The sequence below is a fragment of the Notolepis coatsorum genome (assembly GCF_963971535.1).
Source record: "Notolepis coatsorum genome assembly, chromosome: 11".
Classification (NCBI taxonomy): domain Eukaryota; kingdom Metazoa; phylum Chordata; class Actinopteri; order Aulopiformes; family Paralepididae; genus Notolepis; species Notolepis coatsorum.
In genome coordinates this window covers 54,569,434-54,592,011 of record NC_140175.1, presented here as the reverse complement: position 1 = coordinate 54,592,011, position 22,578 = coordinate 54,569,434, and the positions used below count along the sequence as shown (strand labels likewise).

At 44.5% G+C, this 22,578-nt stretch overlaps 1 protein-coding gene across 2 annotated transcripts in view; it reads right to left on the bottom strand.

Annotated features, from left to right (window-relative positions):
- The window catches only part of coro1cb (coronin, actin binding protein, 1Cb), a 127,119-nt gene that overhangs the window by 103,514 nt on the left and 1,027 nt on the right, over window positions 1-22,578 (bottom strand). The window lies entirely within an intron of this gene.

Here is a 22,578-nt window from a genome sequence, read left to right as displayed (position 1 = left end):
TGCATCTGGTTAGCATGTAGCATCTGGTTAGCATGTAGCATCTGGCTAGCATGTTGCATCTTGTTAGCGTGTAGCATCTGGTTAGCATGTAGCATCTGGCTAGCATGTTGCATCTTGTTAGCGTGTTGCATCTTGTTAGTGTGTAGCATCTGGTTGGTTGACAATACTTCAAGTTTAACACACTGCTGGGCGGCTGAGTGGCGCAGTGGGCAAGGCGCTCGCCACTAACGCAGGAGATGCTGGTATCGAGTCCAGCTCTCGGCATTGCTACCGGCTTGGCCGGCCGTCATACTAACACAATTGGCAGTGTTAGAGGGTGGGAAAGCCGGTGGGTGGGGATTGGATGTTGTGGACAGCGACTCCTACAGGTCGGTTGGGTGACGCCGGTGCGGCGGAAACAGGAAGTATCGGGGGTAGCGTGAGCCTCCCACGCGTTACTCCTCGCCACTGAGAGTTCGAGCTGCTGCAGTGAAAAGATGCGACAGGCTGCCTCCTCGTGTACCGGAGGGGACACGTGATGCAAGGCTTCTATCCTCACTACAGCCGACCAGTGGGAGGCATAGTCTAGCAATGTTCAAGACAGGGGAGGGAAAAATTGGAAATACGAAATTGGGATGGGAGAAAAATAGAAAATGGGGAGAAAAAGTGGATAAAAAAAAAAGAAAGTTTAACACACTGCTGATGCACAAGTTGCACAAGTTGCTGATGCACAAGCCTTATCTACAAACTATAACTTCACTCACACCTCAACCTTCCAGACGGGGTGGAGGCACTGGCCTCATGATTAGGGATGCACTGAATGGGAAATTCTTGGCCGAAACCGATACCGAAAATAGGAAACAGTTGGCCGAAAACCGAATGCCGAAAGGCCAAGAATGATTCATAGAATAGAATTTTTTTTTTACCAATGTTGTTCAGCTACCTGATTATGGAAAAATATATGATTATGGCAAAACTTAACTTAAATAATAAATAATCACTATTATGGGTCCATAAAACATTTATTCATCACTTCTGAATGCATACAGTACATTAATTCCAAGTCAAGTGTATTTTCTTTTCTCTGTAGGATAACTACAAAGTGCATTCAGAACAAAGCCAATGTGCTTTAAAACTGCATTTGGATCTGCACACATGAGAGGGAGAATAGCTTATAGCAGACTTAATGATGTTACTGTAGTGGCTACAGTAAGCATTTTATATAAAAGTACCCCCTCCAATGTACAGTAAATTACCTAGTATGGTTGTCAATATTCCAATGTACAGCTTTGCTTGTACAGTTGTACAGTGTTTCCCCCCCCCCCCCCCCCCCCCCCCCCAACAGTTTCTACGTCAAATGTATATACTCCCTTTTCTGGACTCTTTTTGTATCACAAACAGTACTGTATTTGCAAATCTGGTATGTCATAAATGTATAGATGTAGCAGTACTGTCTATCTGTATGTCATGTATGTCATATGTCCTGATGAATTGAAAATGGGGGACCCTGATGTAGGGCTGGGCGATATGGCCAAAAACGTTATCGTGATAAAATAATAAAATAATTTTCATATAACTCGATATCGATAATTATCGTCGATATACATTTCTGTCAAGTTTAATTAACTTCTTATGGCCGGCGCCGACGGGCTATTCATAGACTCACTTGTTTTGCTGCGATAGAACCAACGAAAAGTCGAAGACGTCATTACGAGACGAGTTGGAGCCGTCGCGTGTCGAGCCAACCCTTTGAGAAGCGTTGTGGTCCCGGCTTGAATTCTCCATGAATGTGTCCAAGTCCATAATCCATATAAATCCATTTTGTTATATCCAACACAGTCTGAATGAATGTTTCTTGTTATTTCAAACCACCAAAACAACTGAATGTCTCGAGTTGATGTCGTCATCAGTCCGCGCACATTCTTCTACGCAGTAATCACGGCCCAGTGCATAGATTATTATATTCCACCAGGGGGCAACCTACCGCCACTGGATCATATGCATGTTGTTTGGTCCAAGCTTGGAAAATCGATATATCGAAACTTTGCGACCACGTTTCATGTTTATTTCGAGGAAATAAATTATCGCAATGATTATCGTTATCGTTTTATCGCCCAGCCCTACCCTGATGTAAACAAGACGAAAGTCTTTCTCTGGTCTGCATCCCCTTAACACTTTAATCGCCAAGGACGCCTTAACACGTCATTCCCCGCCATGCTAATTCTGCCAATGACGCCGTAACACGTCATTGAGATCAATATTTCAAAAATCTGTGATCGCAATCATATTTCTCCCGCGGAGACTTGAGATCTACTGTTGATCCCCTCTCAACTCTCCAACGGTTCAAGAGCGCCATCTGGTGGCGGATCGGCGGATCGCCCAAACCGGAAACGGAAACTGGTGATCATCCAAATTCGGTCCGACCACTCGCTATAGGTCCCGGGACTCGAGCTCGACACAATGGATAGCGATCCGTTACCAATAACTCGATAAACAACATGATTTGGACGTATATACTATTATACAACCTGGAGATGGATTGCATATTTCAACATCCCATAATAGGAATCTTTTTGCTCCACGCTCATCGCCCAACGGCCCAAGGAGACTGGGGTAAGTTTCAGCGTTTATGTTTACCGTGTTCGATACAAACTGCTCTAATGATCATATCACCCACACTACATGAATCATCTAACGTTGGCCACGGAATTATAAACGACCCCCCCCCCATCCGGTCAACATCAGATGATAAGTAGTAACTTCTAGAAGCACGTCCATTTGACATTTTTTATCTGGCGCCGATCGCTATCAAACTGTATTTGATCATCAATATAATGGATTTAGGGCTATAAATCACGTGCTACAGAAAACTATAAAAACATATTTATACTTTAGACCGTATTTTAGTATGAATATGTGAATGAAAAAGTATAACGTTCCTACATCCTGAACGATAGATAATTGACGTTGAATGGGCCATAGTAATGTCAATTTAGCAATACAATTTAAAAAGTTATAGCCCTGCAAAGAAGGGGAACTTCTCCATAGACAAATAGAGCTGGCAGAGGATGGTATAAGGATGTACATAAGCGTGGCAGAGAAAGTGTTAACAATTGTGTGTATTGAGCTGTACTGTATTGTACCCATTCTGCAATCTGTTAATAAAGTTTTCAATCAATCAATCAGAGAGAGAGAGAGAGAGAGAGAGAGAGAGAGAGAGAGAGAGAGAGAGAGAGAGAGAGAGAGAGGTAGATAGATAGATAGATAGATAGAGAGAGAGAAGACATGTGTGGCTGCCGCCATGGCGGACATCTGTGCTCTACTGAGCACACCTTTCTAGTCCCCAGATGAATGTGCTCTCTTGACTTTGGCACAGTAGACGTGTATTCTCGAGAATGATAATAATAATAATGCTCTTCAGATTATATTATCAACGACAGACAGCGTCAATGTGAGAAACACAATCCCTCCCCCTCTCGCTCTGAAGAATATGCATATTAGATCACTCAGTGATTAACCACGACGGGCATATAGTAAATAAGGATATAAAGCATGTTAAAGACGCATTTATTGGACGCGTTGCGCGCAGAGTTTACATAGAAACCTTCAGATTATATTATCAACGACAGACAGCGTCAATGTGAGAAACACAATCCCTCCCCCTCTCGCTCTGAAGAATATGCATATTAGATCACTCAGTGATTAACCACGACGGGCATATAGTAAATAAGGATATAAAGCATGTTAAAGACGCATTTATTGGACGCGTTGCGCGCAGAGTTTACATAGAATTCCTTCATATCCTTCTCACTAACTCTCATGCTTAACCGAAAGGCCTTCACCCCAACTCAAACAGTCTCACTCAGACGCAACCTGCCGTCCCTATCCACCCTCTCCTCTGACATACTATTAGGGATGGGTACCTTTCACATTTGAACCGTCGACAATTAGTCGACTAATCGATAATAGGAGTCAGCCCTACTCTCTTCTCTCCTTCCTTTCTAAAACACTTGAACGTGCTGTATCCAACCAACTTACTGCTTATCTCTTACAGAATTACCTCCTAGACCCTAATCAGTCAGGCTTCCGGACTGGCCACTCCACAGAAACGGCCCTCATTGCGGTCACAGAGGCACTTCACTTAGCAAAGGCGAAAGGAATCTCGTCTGTCCCGATTCTCCTAGATCTATCTGCAGCTTTCGACACAGTCAACCATCAGATCCTCCTTGCGGCCCTCGCAGGAATGGGAGTGGCTGGCTCTAGTCTGCGCCCAATGACCGCTCCTACCAAGTGTCATGGAGAGGGACCCTGTCGGCCACCCGTCCCCTGCGGACGGGTGTCCCCCAGGGCTCGGTCCTAGGACCCCTTCTCTTCTCCCTCTACACTAAATCACTGGGTAACATTATCACGTCTCATGCCTTCTCTTATTATTGTTATGCCGATGATACTCAACTCTTCCTCTCCTTCCCTCCCTCAGATATCCACGTCTGAGCGGATCTTTGCCTGTCTGTCCGACATCTCCACCTGGATGATGACCAACCACCTCAAACTGAACCTAAGCAAAACATAATTGCTCCACCTGACGGTAGGGCTGGGCGATATGGCCTAAATATGATATCACGATATTTTCTGACCTTTCGGCGATACACGATACATCACAATGTTTTTCCTTTTTTCCCCAAACAATTCATTATGAGGCTTACCAAGACAGTATTTGAGTTTGCAAGCTAACATTAAAGACAAAAGACTCATGCATTTAGCATTTTTATATTATATATTAGATTTAGATTCTTAGATTATATATTTAGCATTTTAGCCTTTCGTTTTTTTAGATTATATATTAGATTAGATTTAGATTATTAGATTATATATTGTAACTATTTATTTATGTATACATTTATTATTTGAACGGCTTAAGGCTATATCTGTACTTGATGTTTGTTTGTTGTGTTGCATACTTGAAATACACTTCAATCAAATCAAACCCCGCCTCTTAAAAACAAAAACCTGTGTTTAATCTAGCCATCTATAAAACATCATGCTAAAACTGTGAAACAAATGTCCTACTCCCCTAAAGAAAGAAATACATAGCAAACATGACTCAGTTATCGAATAGTGCTGCTGCTTTTTATTTTGTTAAAATCTTTTAGTTAATAAGACTAAAAGACTACAATATGACTACAACGGTTTCATGACGGCTTCCTGTCCTCGCCGGAAGTGCATCGGATACCTAAGTTAACTTAATGTTAAATGTTCAACAACAGAACAGATTGATGCTAATTAAACAGTTCATGGAAACGGAGTAACGTTATGTCGAGTTCATACGTGTAGTGTAGTATGAACTCGACATAACATTAACATTACTCCGTGTCCACTCTTGCGTCGCAGATGGATGGTACACTATGTTAGCTCCGTAGCTAATCCGCTCATAGACAAATTTACCGATAGCAGTACTGTTAACGTCGGAGCTTATCAATACTCCTGGGTTTCGGGGGGCATCCCTAGCACCGAACCACCGCCTCTCTGTCTCTGGCTAGGTGTGTGCGCTTGCGTGCGTGTATGTGCGTGTAGATGACGTAATTTGGACAAGTGTGTGTGTGACTGACTTTTTTTTCTGCAAGAGGGAGAGGAAAGCATTTAGCACTGCGCTTGTAAGTCTCATCTCAGCCACGGCGGCCTCTAACGCAAGGGCAAAACATCACGATATCCACGATACGTTTAAAAAGTGTATCGTTAATGAACTGTACTTGATATTTATATAATATCGTCATATCGCCCAGCCCTACCTGACGGCCAAATCCTCCCCCCTGACAGACCTTTCCATCACAGTCGAGAATGCTGTGACCGTGTCCCCGACCGCCAAGAACCTTGGTGTTGTCCTCGATGACCAGTTGAACTTCTCTGCTCACATTGCAGCGACAACCAGAACTGGCAGATTCCTCCTGAGCAACGTCAGAAGGATCCGCCCCTTCTTGACAAAAGAAGCCACCCAACTCCTCTTCCAATCAACAGTCATCTCCCGCCTCGACTACTGCAACGCACTGATTGCTGGCCTCCCGGCCACTGCCACCAAGCCTCTTCAACTCATTCAGAACGCAGTGGCCCGACTGATCTCAAACCTACCGAAGTCGGCCCATGTCACTCCACTTCTTAGGGACCTGCACTGGCTCCCCATTGCTGCACGAATCCGCTTCAAGGCCCTAGACCTGGCATACCGTGCGGCAACGGGAACCGCTCCCGCCTACCTCCGGTCAATGGTTTCTAACTACACACCCTCAAGACCTACGCTCTGCATCTTCTGGCCGTCTCAGACCCACTCCTATCCGAGCTTCGGGAGGATCATCAAGGAGAACCTGCCTTTTCTCAGTTCTTGCCCCACAATGGTGGAATGAACTACCCAACCCAGTTAAGACAGCCGAAACCCGTCCAATCTTTCGCTGTCGACTAAAGACGCACTTCTAGTTCAACCATTATCTGAGTTTAATTTATTTTTTTTTATTTAAAGAAATATCTAACCCTAACTAACCTTACTGTCATGCACTTAAAATAAAATAAACTAACCTACACTGTAGCACTAGTGATGCACCGATGTGAAAATTGTGGCCGATACCGATAACCAATATTAATATTGCTGTTCTGGCCGATACCGATATTTACAGATGTCGATATCTCTGTATAGAAAACACTTTTTTATGATAATCAAATAAAGAGCTATTTTCCAAAACGCATACTTTTTTTACTTTTGTAACTTATTTTCAGAAGTTACTGATATTTTGAAACTATTTAAGGCCAAAACATGTATAAATATTTTTCTCTTTTTTTTTTTTTTTTTTTTTTTTTTTTTAAATATCGGCCCTATCTTGATATCGGACCGATACCGATGTGTAAAAAAACGGCCATATCGGCCGATATTATATCGGCGGCCGATATATCGTGCATCACTATGTAGCACTCAACACTGATGAACATTGTTACTCAGCTGATAAGAGTTGTGCCCTTCCTGATGACTTGTCGTACAGAACTTGTAAGTCGCTTTGGATAAAAGCGTCAGCTAAATGACTAAATGTGCATCAGCAGCAGTGATAAAATGATAACAGAACAGTCTGTTGTGGTGTGTATGTGTTTGTTATCAAGTGCCTTTCACTCTCTCTCTAACCGAAGATCTCATGTTCTGAAGCTCCTCCAGACAGACATTTGAACACCCAAAAGCAGTTAGATCTTAGAGGGGATATGATTATGAACCACTAATGTTCTAAATCTATATTATTCAGTGAACGTAAACTTGAATCTGTATTTCATGACGATACTTCCAAGTTGAATATGTATTACACAGGAATACTTCAAGTTTCTGAATGTGTATCAGCAGCAGTGATACAATTATAACAGAACAGTCTGTTGTGGTGTGTTTGTTACTGAGTGCCTTTCACTCTCTCTCTAACTGAATATCTCTTGTTCTGAAGCTCCTGCGGACAGACAGACAGACAGACCTTAGAGGCATTATGGGACATTCACATTGACTTGCTGATTGCTCATGATGACATATTTACTACCAGCCCTGCTGCTATTGGTCGCTGGGCCCCAGACGGCAGCTAAGCTGGTTCTAACTGTGGTGTATTAGCCCCCAATCACAGGCCTTTACCCTGCCTCTATCCGTATATAATCACAATACATACCACTTCCTCAGTCTTGTGTGTCACAACAGACACTTCCTGTCACTTGCTGTCACAACAGACATATTCCTGATGTCTGACAGTGAGTTAGTTTACTGTCCAGACCTATTCCTGATATCCGAGAGTGAGTTCGTTTAGTGTCTGACCCTCACACTGCTGTTGAGACCTATTCCCGATATCTGGGAGTGAGTTAGTTTACTGTCTGACTAATCTAGAACAAGTGTGATGTCACAGTATGATGTCATAATCAAACATTCTAGAACATTTGTGTATCTATATATTCAACGGTTCTCTCAGCATCAGGTGGGGGTTGCAGAGCACACTCGTTGGCTGTCAGTGCCATTTTGGCTAGTTCCTGACCGAGTCATTGAACTTAGGTTCTTGATGGAGGATGATAAGGGCAAGATTGTGGGAGAAATAGAGAGGTTCCTTTTGGCCTCAGGGTCTCTGGAGGTTTTCATTGATGGCTCCGTGGATCCTGAAAGTGGGAGGGCAGGCTTTGGGTGGTGTGTGCCTCGGTTAGGGATCGGTAAGGGACAGAGAATATCTGATGGCAGCTCTGTATTTGTGACAGAGTTGCTTGCCATTCTCTGGGCATTGTGGTGGGTGGAGGAAGTTGGACCAAGCCAGGTGATTATATGTTCTGACTCGACTGCTGCACTGATGGTTCTGAGTGCAGGTGGGTCTAAAGCTCGCCCTGATCTCATTCAGGAAATAATGTTGGTTTTATATAGGATTGCGAAGGCAGGCTGGTCAGTGGAGTTTTGTTGGGTTCCGGGGCATGCTGGGATTGCGGGAAATTGCGGGAGATGGCTGACTCCCTTGCCAAACAGAGCCTGGGAAGGGAGGAAGAGATAGGCATTTCAATGGGAAGAGTAGAACTCAGAGAGAAGATAAAGAAAGGAGTTGAGGCTGAGTGGCAGGCTGAGTGGGAAAAGGGGACCAAGGGAAGGCACTATTTCTCTCTGCAGCCTCGGGTCAAAATCAAGGTGGATGGATATGGGTCTAGGAGTGATAGGGTGAAGATGTGTAGATTGAGGCTGGGACACTGTGGGTTGAACAGTACCTTGTGCATTGTGGGAAAACATCCAGATGGGCGGTGTGAATGTGGAGAGACTGAAACTGTCGGGCATGTTTTCCTAGAATGTGAAAGGTATAGGAAAGAGAGGGAAATCTTTTATAAAAGTCTGGTAGAGTTGGGAGTCTCTTCCTTCTCTCTTAAATCTTTCTTTGGCATGGATAATGAGAACCACCAGCTGATCACAGAGTCAGTGCTGACATTTCTGCACGCGTCAGAGCTGTATCAGAGGATATAGCGTTATTGTATTCATTAGTATTGGACAGGCAAGAGGAGCAGAGAAGAAGGAGATAGAGTCGATAGTCATGTGTTTTGAAGATGAGACGAAGAAGAGGGTAAACAATCAAAAGTTGATTTACCAGAGGCCTAACTATGGAAACCATACCACTAGCGTAGTATAAGAACTGAGGAGGGCAGTAATATGCCTGCGGGAAATTCAAAAGAAGAAAGAAGAGGAAGAAGAGCTCATCAAAAGAACTGCGGAGGGCAGTAATGCGCCACGATGCGTCTACACTGCCGGAAATTCTAAAGAAGAAAGAAGAAGAAGAGGATGGGGGGTGGATGATATGGCCTTCTTCTTTAATAATAACTCTGAGTTTTGGATTGTGGATCGGCGACGGTGACATGAAGGGGAGTGGGAAGAAGAAGTCTTCAGTGGAGAAAGAGTCAGAGTCAGTGAAGGGATTGATCAGCGACGGTGACATGAAGGGCAGTGACAACAAGTGGGGGGACAGCTAGAGCTGCCGCGATTACCGCATTACCGCGGTATCGCGGTTGCGGTATCGCGGTTACATCACGCCCACCGCAAGAGTAGGCTGAATACCGCATCACCGCTGTTTTTTTATAATAATAATAAAGTACCCTCCTCTCCTTGGGCTTGCGGCTCTGCAGATATACCCTAATCCTCTATCGAGGTTCCAAGCGACCCTATTGGGTACCAGAAAAGTCACGTGAAACATTGCAGACCACTGATTGGTCAGAAGAGAGACGCGTCACACGTATTTACATCCTGAATGTCACCAATTGATCAGAGCTCATCACAACACGGCTAATAACGTTAGCTTTAGCTCCCCGCCGGAGTGGACTACCATCACTCCTCAGGAGTACTAAACGAGACATAATGATTTTACTGTCTGCAACGAATGTTATAATAAAAGCCCTTCGTTTTATACACTTGTCTGATTGAAAACTTTATTAACAGACCGCAGAATGGGACAACTCAGCACGCTCTGAGCAAAGAAAGGAACTGAGATATGAATTGAGTATTGCTTGCCCTTGCTATGGTCCGGTAAATACGCTGATGTTATTGAACGTGTAACTATATAACGTTAATGCCACAAAACGAATGCCTTTATTATAAAGTAGTAACTTTATAATAATAATAAGAAGAAAGGGTCGGGGGGGTAACCACCCCTGCCCGCGACACCGAGTGAACGGCGCACGACCAGAGGGGAAACTTCGAATCCGTGTTTCACTTTCAATAACTAATGCGTGCTTGCCGAATCCCAAACAATATTCATGCTGCAAAGTCATCCTCTAAAGATAGACATTTAGACTAGAGGCAGGCTATATGCTATAAAGAGTAGACTACTAAAAAAAAATGCATTCAAACTTTTTTTTAAAAGAAATTTGTGTGCGTGCGGTAATAACCGCGGCGGTAGGAAATATTTCGCAAATTTGTGCGGTAAGGAAAACATCAATACCGCGGCAGCTCTAGGGACAGCGATAGGGGTGAGAATAGCCAGGGCAAAGGGAAGGAGTCGGGTGGTGACAGAATAGAGTATAGTGGGGAGGAGAGTGAGAAAGAAGGGTGGGAAAAGGTGGGGAAGAAGAGGAGGGTAAGTGAGGGAAAGGGGAGTAAGAGGAAGAAACAGGCGGAGAAGAACGACAGCGATGGGGGCGAGAATAGCCAGGGCAAGGGTAAGGGGTCGGGTGGTGACGATATGGAGAGTAGGGGGGAGGAGAGTGGGGGAGAAGGGTGGACGAAGGAGGAGGAGAAGAAGAGGGAGGTAAGTGAGGGGAAGGGGAGTAAGAGGAAGAAAGTGAGGGACGATAGCTCAAGTGGGTCAGAAGGCGAGGGTGGAGGAAATGATGTTGCAGAAGTGATTCATATAGTGGTTAGGCTTGAGGGGGAGAGGGGAGTGAGGAAAGTAGGTAGGCTCGAGTTGCCCACACTCATTAACGAGCAATTAGGTGAGGTAAAGTACGCAAGAGTTTTGTGGGATCGGAATCTGGCCGTAGGGTGTGGTAGTGAGGAGCAGGTGGAGAGGGCTAGGAAGATGAGGAGCATTGGTGGGGTGGGTATAAGTAAGGTAGCGAGAGTAGGGGAGAAGAGGGAGGGGGGATGTAAGGGGGTGATAGCTGGGGTACCGGTCGAGGTTAGCGTAGAGCAGCTGGTGGAAGAGTTAAAGGGGGACGGGCGTAATGGCATAGTTAAGAGTGCAGAAAGGATGAAGAAGGGAGCAGATAGGATAGTGACGGAGACGGTAGTGATTAAGTTTGAGGGTGGGGTTGTTCCTAGTGAGGTGTTTGTAGGGCGTAGGATGTTTAGGGTTAGGGAATTTGTTCAGAGTCCTCTTAGGTGTTATAGGTGCCAGGAGTTTGGCCATATAGCTATCACGTGTAGGAAGGGGCAGAGGTGTGCTAGGTGTGGCGGGGAACATGACTATGGGAAGTGTGGAGAGGGAGTGCAGCTGAAGTGTTGTAGTTGTGGTGGGGAGCATAGTGTAGCATTTAGGGGGTGTGAGGTGATGAAGAGGGAGGTCACGGTAGGGGTGGACGGTATGGTCTAAAATTTATATCACGGTATAATTTGAAGCATAGACGGTAACGGTATATATCACGGTATAATCGTTTTTGATTAAAAAAAAATTTTTATTTTATATAATTTTTTTTTTTTTTATATAAAATATATATATTATATAATTAGACTTGTACTTGTATTATCTGCGAGACATCGCCACCACGCAACAAGCTCCACTGTCTGTGTGTACTCTAGTAGCCTCCAGCTACGGCCAGGTTTCCCCGGAGCTGCACCTGGACCTATACTCAGTAGCCTCGAGCAGAGCTACGGCCAGGATTCTCCGGCGCTGCACCTGGACCCTATTATATTGGAATAACGTTAGCAAGCCCTCAGCTCGAATACGCATCGAATCAGTGTTATAAGACATTGATATCAGGAGCTATCCGGCTAAGCCGGATATATAACGTTAATACAACGCCTCAGTGAATTATTTAGTTCAATGGGACATTTCGTTTTGAACGGTGAACTAACTCGCGTTAACGTGAGCTAACGGCTAACAGGTAGCACACACACGTCTCTCTCTACTAGACTTTGTGGAGCGTTTGTTGATGTCAGGAGCTATCGGTAGCTGGCCGACTAGATACCGTTCGGTTAGACAATGCCTCATCATGTATTAAACTAAAAGTGAATAGTTGACTGGGTCATTTTGTAACGGTAGCTAAGCTAACGTTAGCTCAGGGAGACGCCGCCGACAGCTGAGCTCCCGTGTCCCGTCCCACTAGACTACTAGATCCGTGTTTACATGCGTGCGGTAGGGGCTGGCACGCCCACTGCGCGAAGCCTCCTAAATAACTTTTTCCAGTTCGCACATATCTATTATCTATGACTAATTCTATCTATTTTTAGGGGCAAATGCGAGTGAAATAGTCGCGCTGTGGTTACATGACGTCATTGGTATTTTAGAGCTGCACTACCGGTTTAGACGGTATAGTCAAAATCCATACCGTAGAGCAAATTCATACCGTTTATACCGTATACCGTTTATACCGTCCACCCCTAGGTCACGGTTCAGAGAGTGAGAAGGGAGGGTAAGTTATCGTATGCTGAGGCGGCTAGCAGGGTAGGACAGGGAAGTCAAGATAGGGTGCAGGGGGTTGGAGAAGGGCACTTGGCAGAGAGGGTAGAGCAGGAGGATAGAGAGAGGGTAAGGGAGGAGAAATTTGGTATTGTGGCCTTGGTGGCAGGGGTAGTTAATGGTATGGCAGAGACTAAGGGTAGAACAGATAGGGTAAAGATGATTGTTAGGATAGCGGTTCAACATTTTGGAATGGAAGGTCTGAAATGGGAGGAGGTGGTCAGGGAATTGGATGAGGGGGTTGCGAGGGACCAAGCAGTCCAGAATAAGATCGCAGGGGGCAAGGAGTGTCTCGCAGAGGGGGGCTCAGACAGGAAGTAGCAGCATTAGCTGCACTTCAATGGACAATGTAGGGAATGACAGATTCCAGTAGACTGCGGGAAAAGAAGAAGAAGAAGAGCTCATCAAAAGAACTGCGGAGGGCAGTAATACGCCACGATGCGTCTACACTGCCGGAAATTCAAAAGAAGAAGAAGAAGAAGAAGAAGAAGAAGAGTATCTCATTGTGCATCTTGAAACAGTGCTGAGCAGTACTGAACAGATAGACTAAACAACATAGATTGAAGCCTGCATTTCTAGACCAGGGTGCCTTGCCTACAGTATTGCTGTGGAAAGAGCCTGCAAGTTGATTTACGGCTTTCAGGTGTGCAACTTTAACCAGTAGAGTGGACCGTCGGCCCTCATACTGCTGTCCAGACCTATTCCTGATATCTGACAGTGAGTTAGTTTATTGTTTTATTGTGGATCCCCTACACCAAGGTGAGACTACTCTTCCTGGGGTCCAAAATTGTCTGACTCTCTCAGTGCTGTCCAGACCTATTCCTGATATCTGAGTCTGACAGCGAGTTAGTTTACTGACTCACAGTGCTGTCCAGATATCTGACAGCAAGTTAGTTTATTGTCTGTCTGACCCTCACATAGCGCTTTTAAACCGCCCGGGCTCCGGTTCAAGCTCCAGCTCCATTCTGAACCCTCTGAACCTTGGTGCTCTCTGGCGAACCACCCCGCGTTTACACCCATTTAAGCAGAACCAACATTCCACCGTCTCCGTCATCAACGGGGGCGTTACCCAGGTAAAAAGAATGCGTGGAGAGCGAGCCTCAGCGCGAGAGCGCACACACAAAAGCACACACGTGCTGTATACGTTTGAAATGAATCGTTCCAGCAAAGTATGCTTCTATTATTCGAATGACTTGTTTTAATGGGTATCATATACAGTAAGTCCTACTGTAGAACATGATACCCAGGGAGCGAAATTAACTTTTTGACTCACCGGCCAGTGGCGGGTAGATGGGAAGAATCTACCCGCCAAGCATATTTCTTACCTGCCAAATTTTTTTTGATTAAAAAAAATATATATATATATTTTATATAAAAAAAGAAATTTAAATAAAATATATATTATATAATCATACTTGTAGTTGTATTATCTGCGAGACATCGCCACCACGCAATAAGTCAAAATGCTCGCTATCTGCAAACAGCTCCACTGTCTGTGTGTATACTTGAGTAGCCTCCAGCTCCAGCAAGGATTCTCCGGCCCTGCAGCTAGACCCTATATTCAGCTAGACCCTACATTCAGCATGCAAGGATTCTCCGGCGATGCAGCTGGACCCTATTGGTATAACGTTACGGTTATTTTGTCAAATCACATTCAACATGCCCTCAGCTAGAATACGCATTCAATCAATGTTATAAGACATTGATATCAGGAGCTATCTGTAGCTACTGCTAGCCCGGTAGATAACGTTAAGACAATTTAGTTTACTGGGACAGATGGATCTAATGTGAGCTAGCTAACGTGAGCTAGCTAACGAGGGAACGGAGGTATTATGCACTCGAGTCGACTATTGCTGGAGCATTTGTTGATATCAGCAGCTATCAGTAGCTAGCCAGCTAGATACCGTTAGACAATGCCTCGTCATGTATTAAACTAAAAGTGAATAGTTGACTGGGTCATTGTTTAAACAGTAACGGTAGCTCATGGAGGTCCGATATAGACTAGAGCAGACTGCCCGCATATCGCAATGGTGGCGTTTCAGGAAGTAAACAAGCCAAATGAGAGCTTCCGATTGGTCATTTGCTTTCTTTCTCATGAAACCAGTCACGCCACTCTACTGTGATTGGACCGTTGACTTGAGTGCAATGTGGGACTTGTAGTTTTTTAACGATCTCGCGGCGGAGAAAAAAAAGACGAGAGAGGCTATAATCTGTACTCGCACAATCAAAATAAGAGTATCGTTATGAACTACACGCCACACAGCGGGCAGCCCTCTAAGTGTCAAGCGCCAAAGGTAAAAACTGAGCGCCCCTGGCGGGCGGCAGGCTTTAGTTTCGGTCCCTGATGATACCCTATGGTCCCCAGTTCGAATCTCTTGCTTACCTTTTTTTTTTTGTAACGTTAAATAATTTATCCACTCTGGTGTCCCAAAAAGGACAACACCACCACCTTATGCATACTGCACCTTATGTGAATACTGTGAATACTGTATATTTCAGTTGGTTAGATAGTCAATTATATTTACTTATTTGTTTACACTGCTTGTGTTTATTTTACTACCCGTGTACCCCCCCCCCCCCATGCTGCTAAGATGCCTGAATTTCCCCAAGGGGATCAATAAAGAAATATCTTATCTTATCAACCAGAGTGGATAAATTAATTAACGTTACAGGAAAAAAATTTAAGTAAGCAAGAGATTCGAACTGGGGACCATATGGTCCACAGGCAGGGCATTAACCAGTTGAGCTAAACGAGCCGTCATGAATTGCTACTGACTAATCCATCATTTACACTTTTCAAGTGCCAATTGCGATCGTCGTCCAGTATTGGCATTAATAAATCAGATAACATTAGGGATGCCCCGATCACGTTTTTTTGCCACCGATACCGATCGTCTTGAGCCATATCGGCCGATACCGATCCGATATCGATCGTTTTTGATTAAAAAAATAAATTATATAATTTTTTATTTATTTTTTATAAAATATATAGATTATATAATTAGACTTGTATTTGTAGTTGTATTATCTGCGAGACATCGCCACCACGCAACAAGTCAAAATGCTCGCTATCTGCAAACAGCTCCACTGTCTATGTGTACTCGAGTAGCCTCCAGCTACGGCCAGGATTCTCCAGCGCTGCAGCTGAACCCTATTGGTATAAATCACATTCAGCATGCCCTCAGCCCGAATACGCATCGAATCAATGTTATAAGACATTGATATCAGGAGCTATCTGTAGCTACTGCTAGCCGGCTAGATAACGTTAAGACAACGCCTCAGTGAACTATTTAGTTTAGAGCTAACGTGAGCCAACGTGAGTCAACGGAGGTAACTTGTGCACTCGACTATTGCTGGAGCATTTGTTGATATCAGCAGCTATCAGTAGCTAGCCAGCTAGATAACGTTAGACAATGCCTCATGTAGTCACTGGGTCATTTAGTTTAAACAGTAGCGTTAGCTCGGTAGGTAGCCAACGTTAGCTCACGTCGCATGCACTAGAGCAGACTGTTGCCGGAGGCAGCCTCTTGTTTACATGGGTGCGGGAGGGGCAGGAGGAGAAGAAAGAGCCGTACACTGCAAGCAGCTCTGTGTGTCTGAGAGAGAGAGCGAGTGAGATCTCCGCTAAGAATTGGATCATGTTTTTCGATCGGTTTTGACAATCGGCGAAAATAAAGCATTATCACTGATCACCGATCTCATATTTATACTGAATATCGGCCGATACCGATCGCTGGCCGATCGATCGGGGCATCCCTAGATATCATGCTATTATGTCATGTTCTACAACTGTAGGACTTACTACTATATGATACCCATTAAAACAAGTCATTCGAATAATAGAAGCATGATTTGCTGGAACGATTCATTTCAAACGTATACAGCGCGTGTGCTTTTGTGTGTGCGCTCTCGCGCTGACTCGTTAAGCCTTTCCCTACGCATATTCATTTCTGGAGCATTTCTTTATCCACTCTGGTTGGATGGTGTATTGTACTTGTGCTGCATCATAACAATACATTTAAATCTAATCTTGTTTTGAGAGCAGTCGCAAATCGCTTCCTGTTGAGTGCAATGCCGACTCGCTACTTTCCCCCGTTCACTCGTCATCTTCACACAGCCTAGAATACGACACGCCCACTGTTGACGTCGCGGTTCGCAAGGAAAAACCAACAATTTTTCTGTGCCAGCTGAGCACCGATTTATCACGTTCTGAACCAATTAATCCCGGTGTGAACGCGCCAGCCGGTGCGAGATTACGTTCGGGAACCGGCTCCAGCACGGAGCCTGGCCGGTGTAAAAGGGATAACAGTGCTGTCCAGACCTATTCCTGATATCTGACAGCGAGTTAGTTTATTGTCTGACCCTCACAGTGCTGTCCAGACCTATTCCTGATATCTGACAGCGAGTTAGTTTATTGTCTGACTCTCTGTGCTGTCCAGACCTATTCCTGATATCCGACAGCGAGTTCGTTTATTGTCTGATCCTCAGTGCTGTTAGTGTCCAGACCTATTCCTGATATCTGACAGCGAGTTCGTTTATTGTCTGACTCTCTGTGCTGTCCAGACCTATTCCTGATATCTGACAGCGAGTTAGTTTACTGACTGCCACAGTGCTGTCCAGACCTATTCCTGATATCTGACAGCGAGTTCGTTTATTGTCTGACTCTCTGTGCTGTCCAGACCTATTCCTGATATCTGACAGCGAGTTAGTTTACTGACTGCCACAGTGGTGTCCAGACCTATTCCTGATATCTGACAGCAAGTTAGTTTATCGTCTGACCCTCAGTGCTGTCCAGACCTATTCCTTTTTTTGATCCACTTTTTCTCCTTATTTTTCAATTTTTCTCCCATCCCAATTTCGTAATTCCAATTCTTCCCTCCCCTGTCTTGAACGTTGCTAGACTATGCCTCCCACTGGTCGGCTGTAGTGAGGATAGAAGCCTTGCATCACGTGTCCCCTCCGGTACACGAGGAGGCAGCCTGTCGCATCTTTTCACCAGACAGCTCGAACTCTGTGGCGAGGAGTAACGCGTGGGAGGCTCACGCTGCCCCCGATGCGTGTAGCCTTTTTACAACGCATCCACGTTTCCGGCGCTCTGATTGACCAGGTCATGTGACATGTGCGCCCAATAGCGTGTTTGCCCATTTCCGCGTCGAACAGCCTGCAAACTACCTGTCGTTCTATCGCCATGCTCTAAGACAAACTCTAACCTTAACCAACTTCGAAAGAGTGCCTAAGCTTAACCGGCGAAAGAACTTGCCGTCACGCTCTAAGACAAACTCTAACCTTAACCAACTTCGAAGAGTGCCTAAGCTTAACCAGTGTAGAAACTTGCCTTCCCACGATTGGCGCTCATGTCACATGACCTGGCCAATCGGAGCGCAAAACGGGAACCCGGAAACGCGGATGCGTTGTAAAAAGGCTTCAAGCGCCCCCGATACTTCCTGTTTCAGCTGTACAGGCGTCACCCAACCGACCTGTAGGAGTCGCTGTCCACAAGGTCCAATCCCCATTCCCCACCCACCGGCTTTCCCACCCTCTAACACTGCCAATTGTGTTAGTATGACGACCGGCCAAGCCGGTAGCAACGCCGAGAGCTGGGCTCGATACCAGTATATCCTGCGTTAGTGGCGAGCGCCTTGCCCACTGCGCCACTCAGCCGCCTCTGTCCTGACCTATTCCTGATATCTGACAGCAAGTTTGTTTATTGTCCGACTCTCTGCTGTCCAGACCTATTCCTGATATGACAGCAAGTTTGTTTATTGTCCGACTCTCTGTGCTGTCCAGACCTATTCCTGATATGACAGCAAGTTTGTTTATTGTCCGACTCTCTGTGCTGTCCAGACCTATTCCTGATATGACAGCAAGTTTGTTTATTGTCCGACTCTCTGTGCTGTCCAGACCTATTCCTGATATGACAGCAAGTTTGTTTATTGTCAGACTCTCTGTGCTGTCCAGACCTATTCCTGATATCTGACAGCGAGTTTGTTTATTGTCCGACTCTCTGTGCTGTCCAGACCTATTCCTGATATCTGACAGCGAGTTTGTTTATTGTCCGACTCTCTGTGCTGTCCAGACCTATTCCTGATATGACAGTGAGTTAGTTTACCGTTTGGCTCTCACAGCTCCGTCCTCTAAACCATAACTCTGACTCAGCAGGTGAGCTAACTAGAGCTCGATCTAGTAAAGCAGATAATAGGCTATCTATTCAGTGATCAGGATTATAAGAACAAGTAACATGGTGATGCAGAAAGCAAGATGGTGCAAGGCTACATTATAAACTCAACAATACAATCAATCAATCAAGATAGGCTGTACTGGACATAATAAACTCCTCTCACTAGCAGCACTGATTGCAGCTGTATGGACTGGAGGCAGAGTACCCTAGCCTCTCTCCGTTACCATAACAACCAGTAATAGATTCCTGACACGTCTAGAAAGGAGAAGGGCAGGCCCTCCTCCCCAGTAAACATCACCCTTATGCAGGAGAAGATTCATCAATTACAGTAATCATTATTAATTTCTGCCTTACATATTTGCTATTCTAACCACTAGCAGGAAGCAGAGACCTGAAGGGACAGCTGCCTCTGAATTTTAGAATTAGAATTTTGCCCTACCTCCTACAGTTTGTGTTGTGAGGTTTAGTATCAGTACTGGTGTGTTCTTGTGACCATATTAAATATGGTCACAAGAACACACCAGTACTGATGCTAAACCTCACAACACAAACTGTAGGAGGTAGGGCAAAATTCTAATTCAAAATAAAATGTCATTATTTGCCCAGCCTAATGTCAGGTGGGTTGTGGTGTTTGTGGATGGGAAATATTGCCTATTGAGAGAACGTCTATATTAGGATATACATTCATTTTGAATTATGCCTTTAATTTCTAGTGTTTTCCAGATAGTGTGAGAATGTCCTGTGTTTTATTACTTGCATTGTTTTACCCTTTTTCTTATTCTCTGCACGACTTTCATTCCGTCTATTTTATGCTCATTGTCTACTTTTTTTTTTGTATTTAATTTTTTTATTATTTTTTAAACAAACATATAAACAAACATGACAACACACGATAAGATATACAAGCATTAATTGTCAGGGCACATCCAATGAGATCACATTTTAGTTAGTTGTCTTATATAAGATATACCCCTAATACCTGTTATCTAAAAAACCTACACACATATGCTCATTGTCTACTTTTACTGTTTATTATTATTATTATTATAATTACAAAAATGAGACACTCGGGTTACAATCACAACAAACTGCTTCGATTTACTACCTTTTCCACACAGAGGGGCGGTAATGGAGGAAATTAATTATCTCAATCGTTTTGTTCCAACGACCACTAAGCTCGCGGTGTAGGAGCAGCTCAGGCTCCTGGTGGTCAAGTAATGGATCACAGCGGGACTCAATGGTTTCAGCAGAAGCCGCATCCTTGAACCTCCGCTGCGTGTGATGAGCTTGATTGCGTCTCTGTACAATGTCACACTATCCCCCTGCTTCCCACTCTCACACACATGCACATGAGAATGAGCAGAGCAGTCGCACTTGCAGACCTGACCTACATAATGACTCCTTGTGAAGTGGTGTAAAAAAAAATTTAAATATTAAAAATCACAAATTATGTACTGAACAGGATTGAATGAAATAACTGATGCGACGGGGACAGGAAACTTCTTGTTTGAGTCACAGGGCAGCTACACAGAGTCTGGTAGAGTCATAAATTCAAAAACACACTTTTATTACTCACTATATGGCCACAGAGTCTGGTAGTCATAAATTCAAAAACACACTTTTATTACTCGCTATACAGCCAAGCTGACTTTCAGAATAGGGAAGAGTCTGGTTGTTTACCTGTCTAAGTGTCTCGTAAGTAGGGCTGGGCGATATGTTCAAAATACCATTTCACCATATGTTTCCTACTTTTGGCATGATGGTATTTGACGTTATTTCATTTTCCAGGACAAATTACAATATGATATGACATCCTTTGTATGTCTTTAATTTTATCTTGTAATACAATTGCCATGGTGCCATTTCATTCAAAATTGTTTATTTTCTATAACTTTTCTAACACTGCTTCAAGGAAGTTTATTATTTATTCATTCCTTTACAATATGTACAGTATATATATTGTGGATGATGGTATTGTAAAGCCTATTTTAATGTAATGTTGCCATGGGGGCGGGGCATAGTTTTGCAGGATGTAATCGTTTTTTTTCATCTCTAGTTGAGGTCAAGGTTAAGTTATGGTTCATAAACAACCGCCCCTGGTGTGAAATAGGTACGAAAATAGCAAAGTCCCATCTGGGACAAGCAACATCCTGTTAAGAGTGTCATTACATGACATATAAGCTATGATATCAAAAGTCCCTCACATAATCCACATCTCCCTGCTAATATCAGCACAGACCGTGTAATCTCTCACCTGATTTAGATGTGCGCAAAGCCAGGCTACGCTCCAGTAATTCCATGGGGAGTTTAAGGGGTTAAGCGAGGACAAAACACTGCAGACACACATATTCAAACGCCTTATGCAAAGAAAGAGAGAGGGATGTTTAATAGGATTAGGATGTTTCACGTTTTCATTCAGGCAGTCAGCAGCAGTCAGTGCTACAGTCCAGAGCCAAGCTGGTCATCATAACAGTGGTTCTCCACTCTTGTCAATGACCCCCACCTTGACATTAGACTGTGGTAAAATCTGAGTTTCCCCAAGGGGATCAATAAAGGAATATCTTATCTTACCGGCTCAGTGGCCTCGTGAGTAGAGTGTCCGCCCTGAGTTCGGGAGGCTGGGAGTTCAAGCCCCGGCCGAGTCATACCAGAGACTATTTAAAAATGGTACCCATAGCCTCCCTGCTTGACACTCAGCATCAAGGGTTGGTTTGGGGGGGAAGTCCTTGCGACATACTAGCGTCATGTCCAAGGGGTGTACTTGTACATCAAGCTGCCTCACGCTACGGAAACAGGAGATAGGCTCCTGCCCCATGTGCCGTTACGGCTCGAGAACCATTGGTTCTCAAAGGCAAACTAAACTTCTTCTTCTTATCTTATCGTATCTTGACCAAGATCTAAGTCCAGAATTCCATAACTTCTCAAAATAAAGCTGGGGAGATGACAGTGGAGAGTGAAACCTATAATCAGAAGTAACTCTTATCCATTACCTCACTTGGTTCACTTCCAATCCAGTCAATTAAATAATAGTGAAATTAAACTCCATCCCTGCCCCCAGATCCATGTTGGGAACCAATGCATTATAACTAGGCACAAGTCTGGTGTGTGCTAATACAGATGTGAGGATATGAAGCGACAGTACTTCAGCTTGAATCAAAATAAACAGGCCTCGGTCATAGATGTGATCAGGAAAAGACAAACACACCGGGACAGGACAGAACCAGACCTCCATCAGGATGGGAGTTACTGTATGTTCCCTCCCAAAAAACAACAACAAACCAGAGAACCTGAAAATGCCATGGCAGAGGTCTGGATGAGCCCAGGGCAGGGTGTATTCTAATGGACTATAAACACTGATATCATGTTACATCAGCATGACACACAGCACAATGCATGGACTGCAGAGAACAGTGTGTACCACCACCACCACCACCATCATCATCATCATCTCTACCACGTGACGGGAGCCAGCTGAACCTCACGTCACACCTCGCCGACTGGCTGGACGAGCTACTGCTTCCATCAGCCGCCTGCCGTTACTGACCTACTTTCCTCCAGCCTGGCCTGTGGGGCTGACTCTAGCTCTGCACCCACTCATTCACTCACCAGATATCATCACCACCCCAACACCAAGGAGCACATCCTACAATACGCTGGATGTCTAGTCTAAACATCTAGGAGACTTGGGGCTCATTAAGGGTTTCAGGTGTTTAGGTCGAAATATCCCCAGATAGTCTGAGCCACTAGTTTTCGAGGGTCTTTGCCTTTAGGTTGAGATCGGGGTTGGGCTCAGAT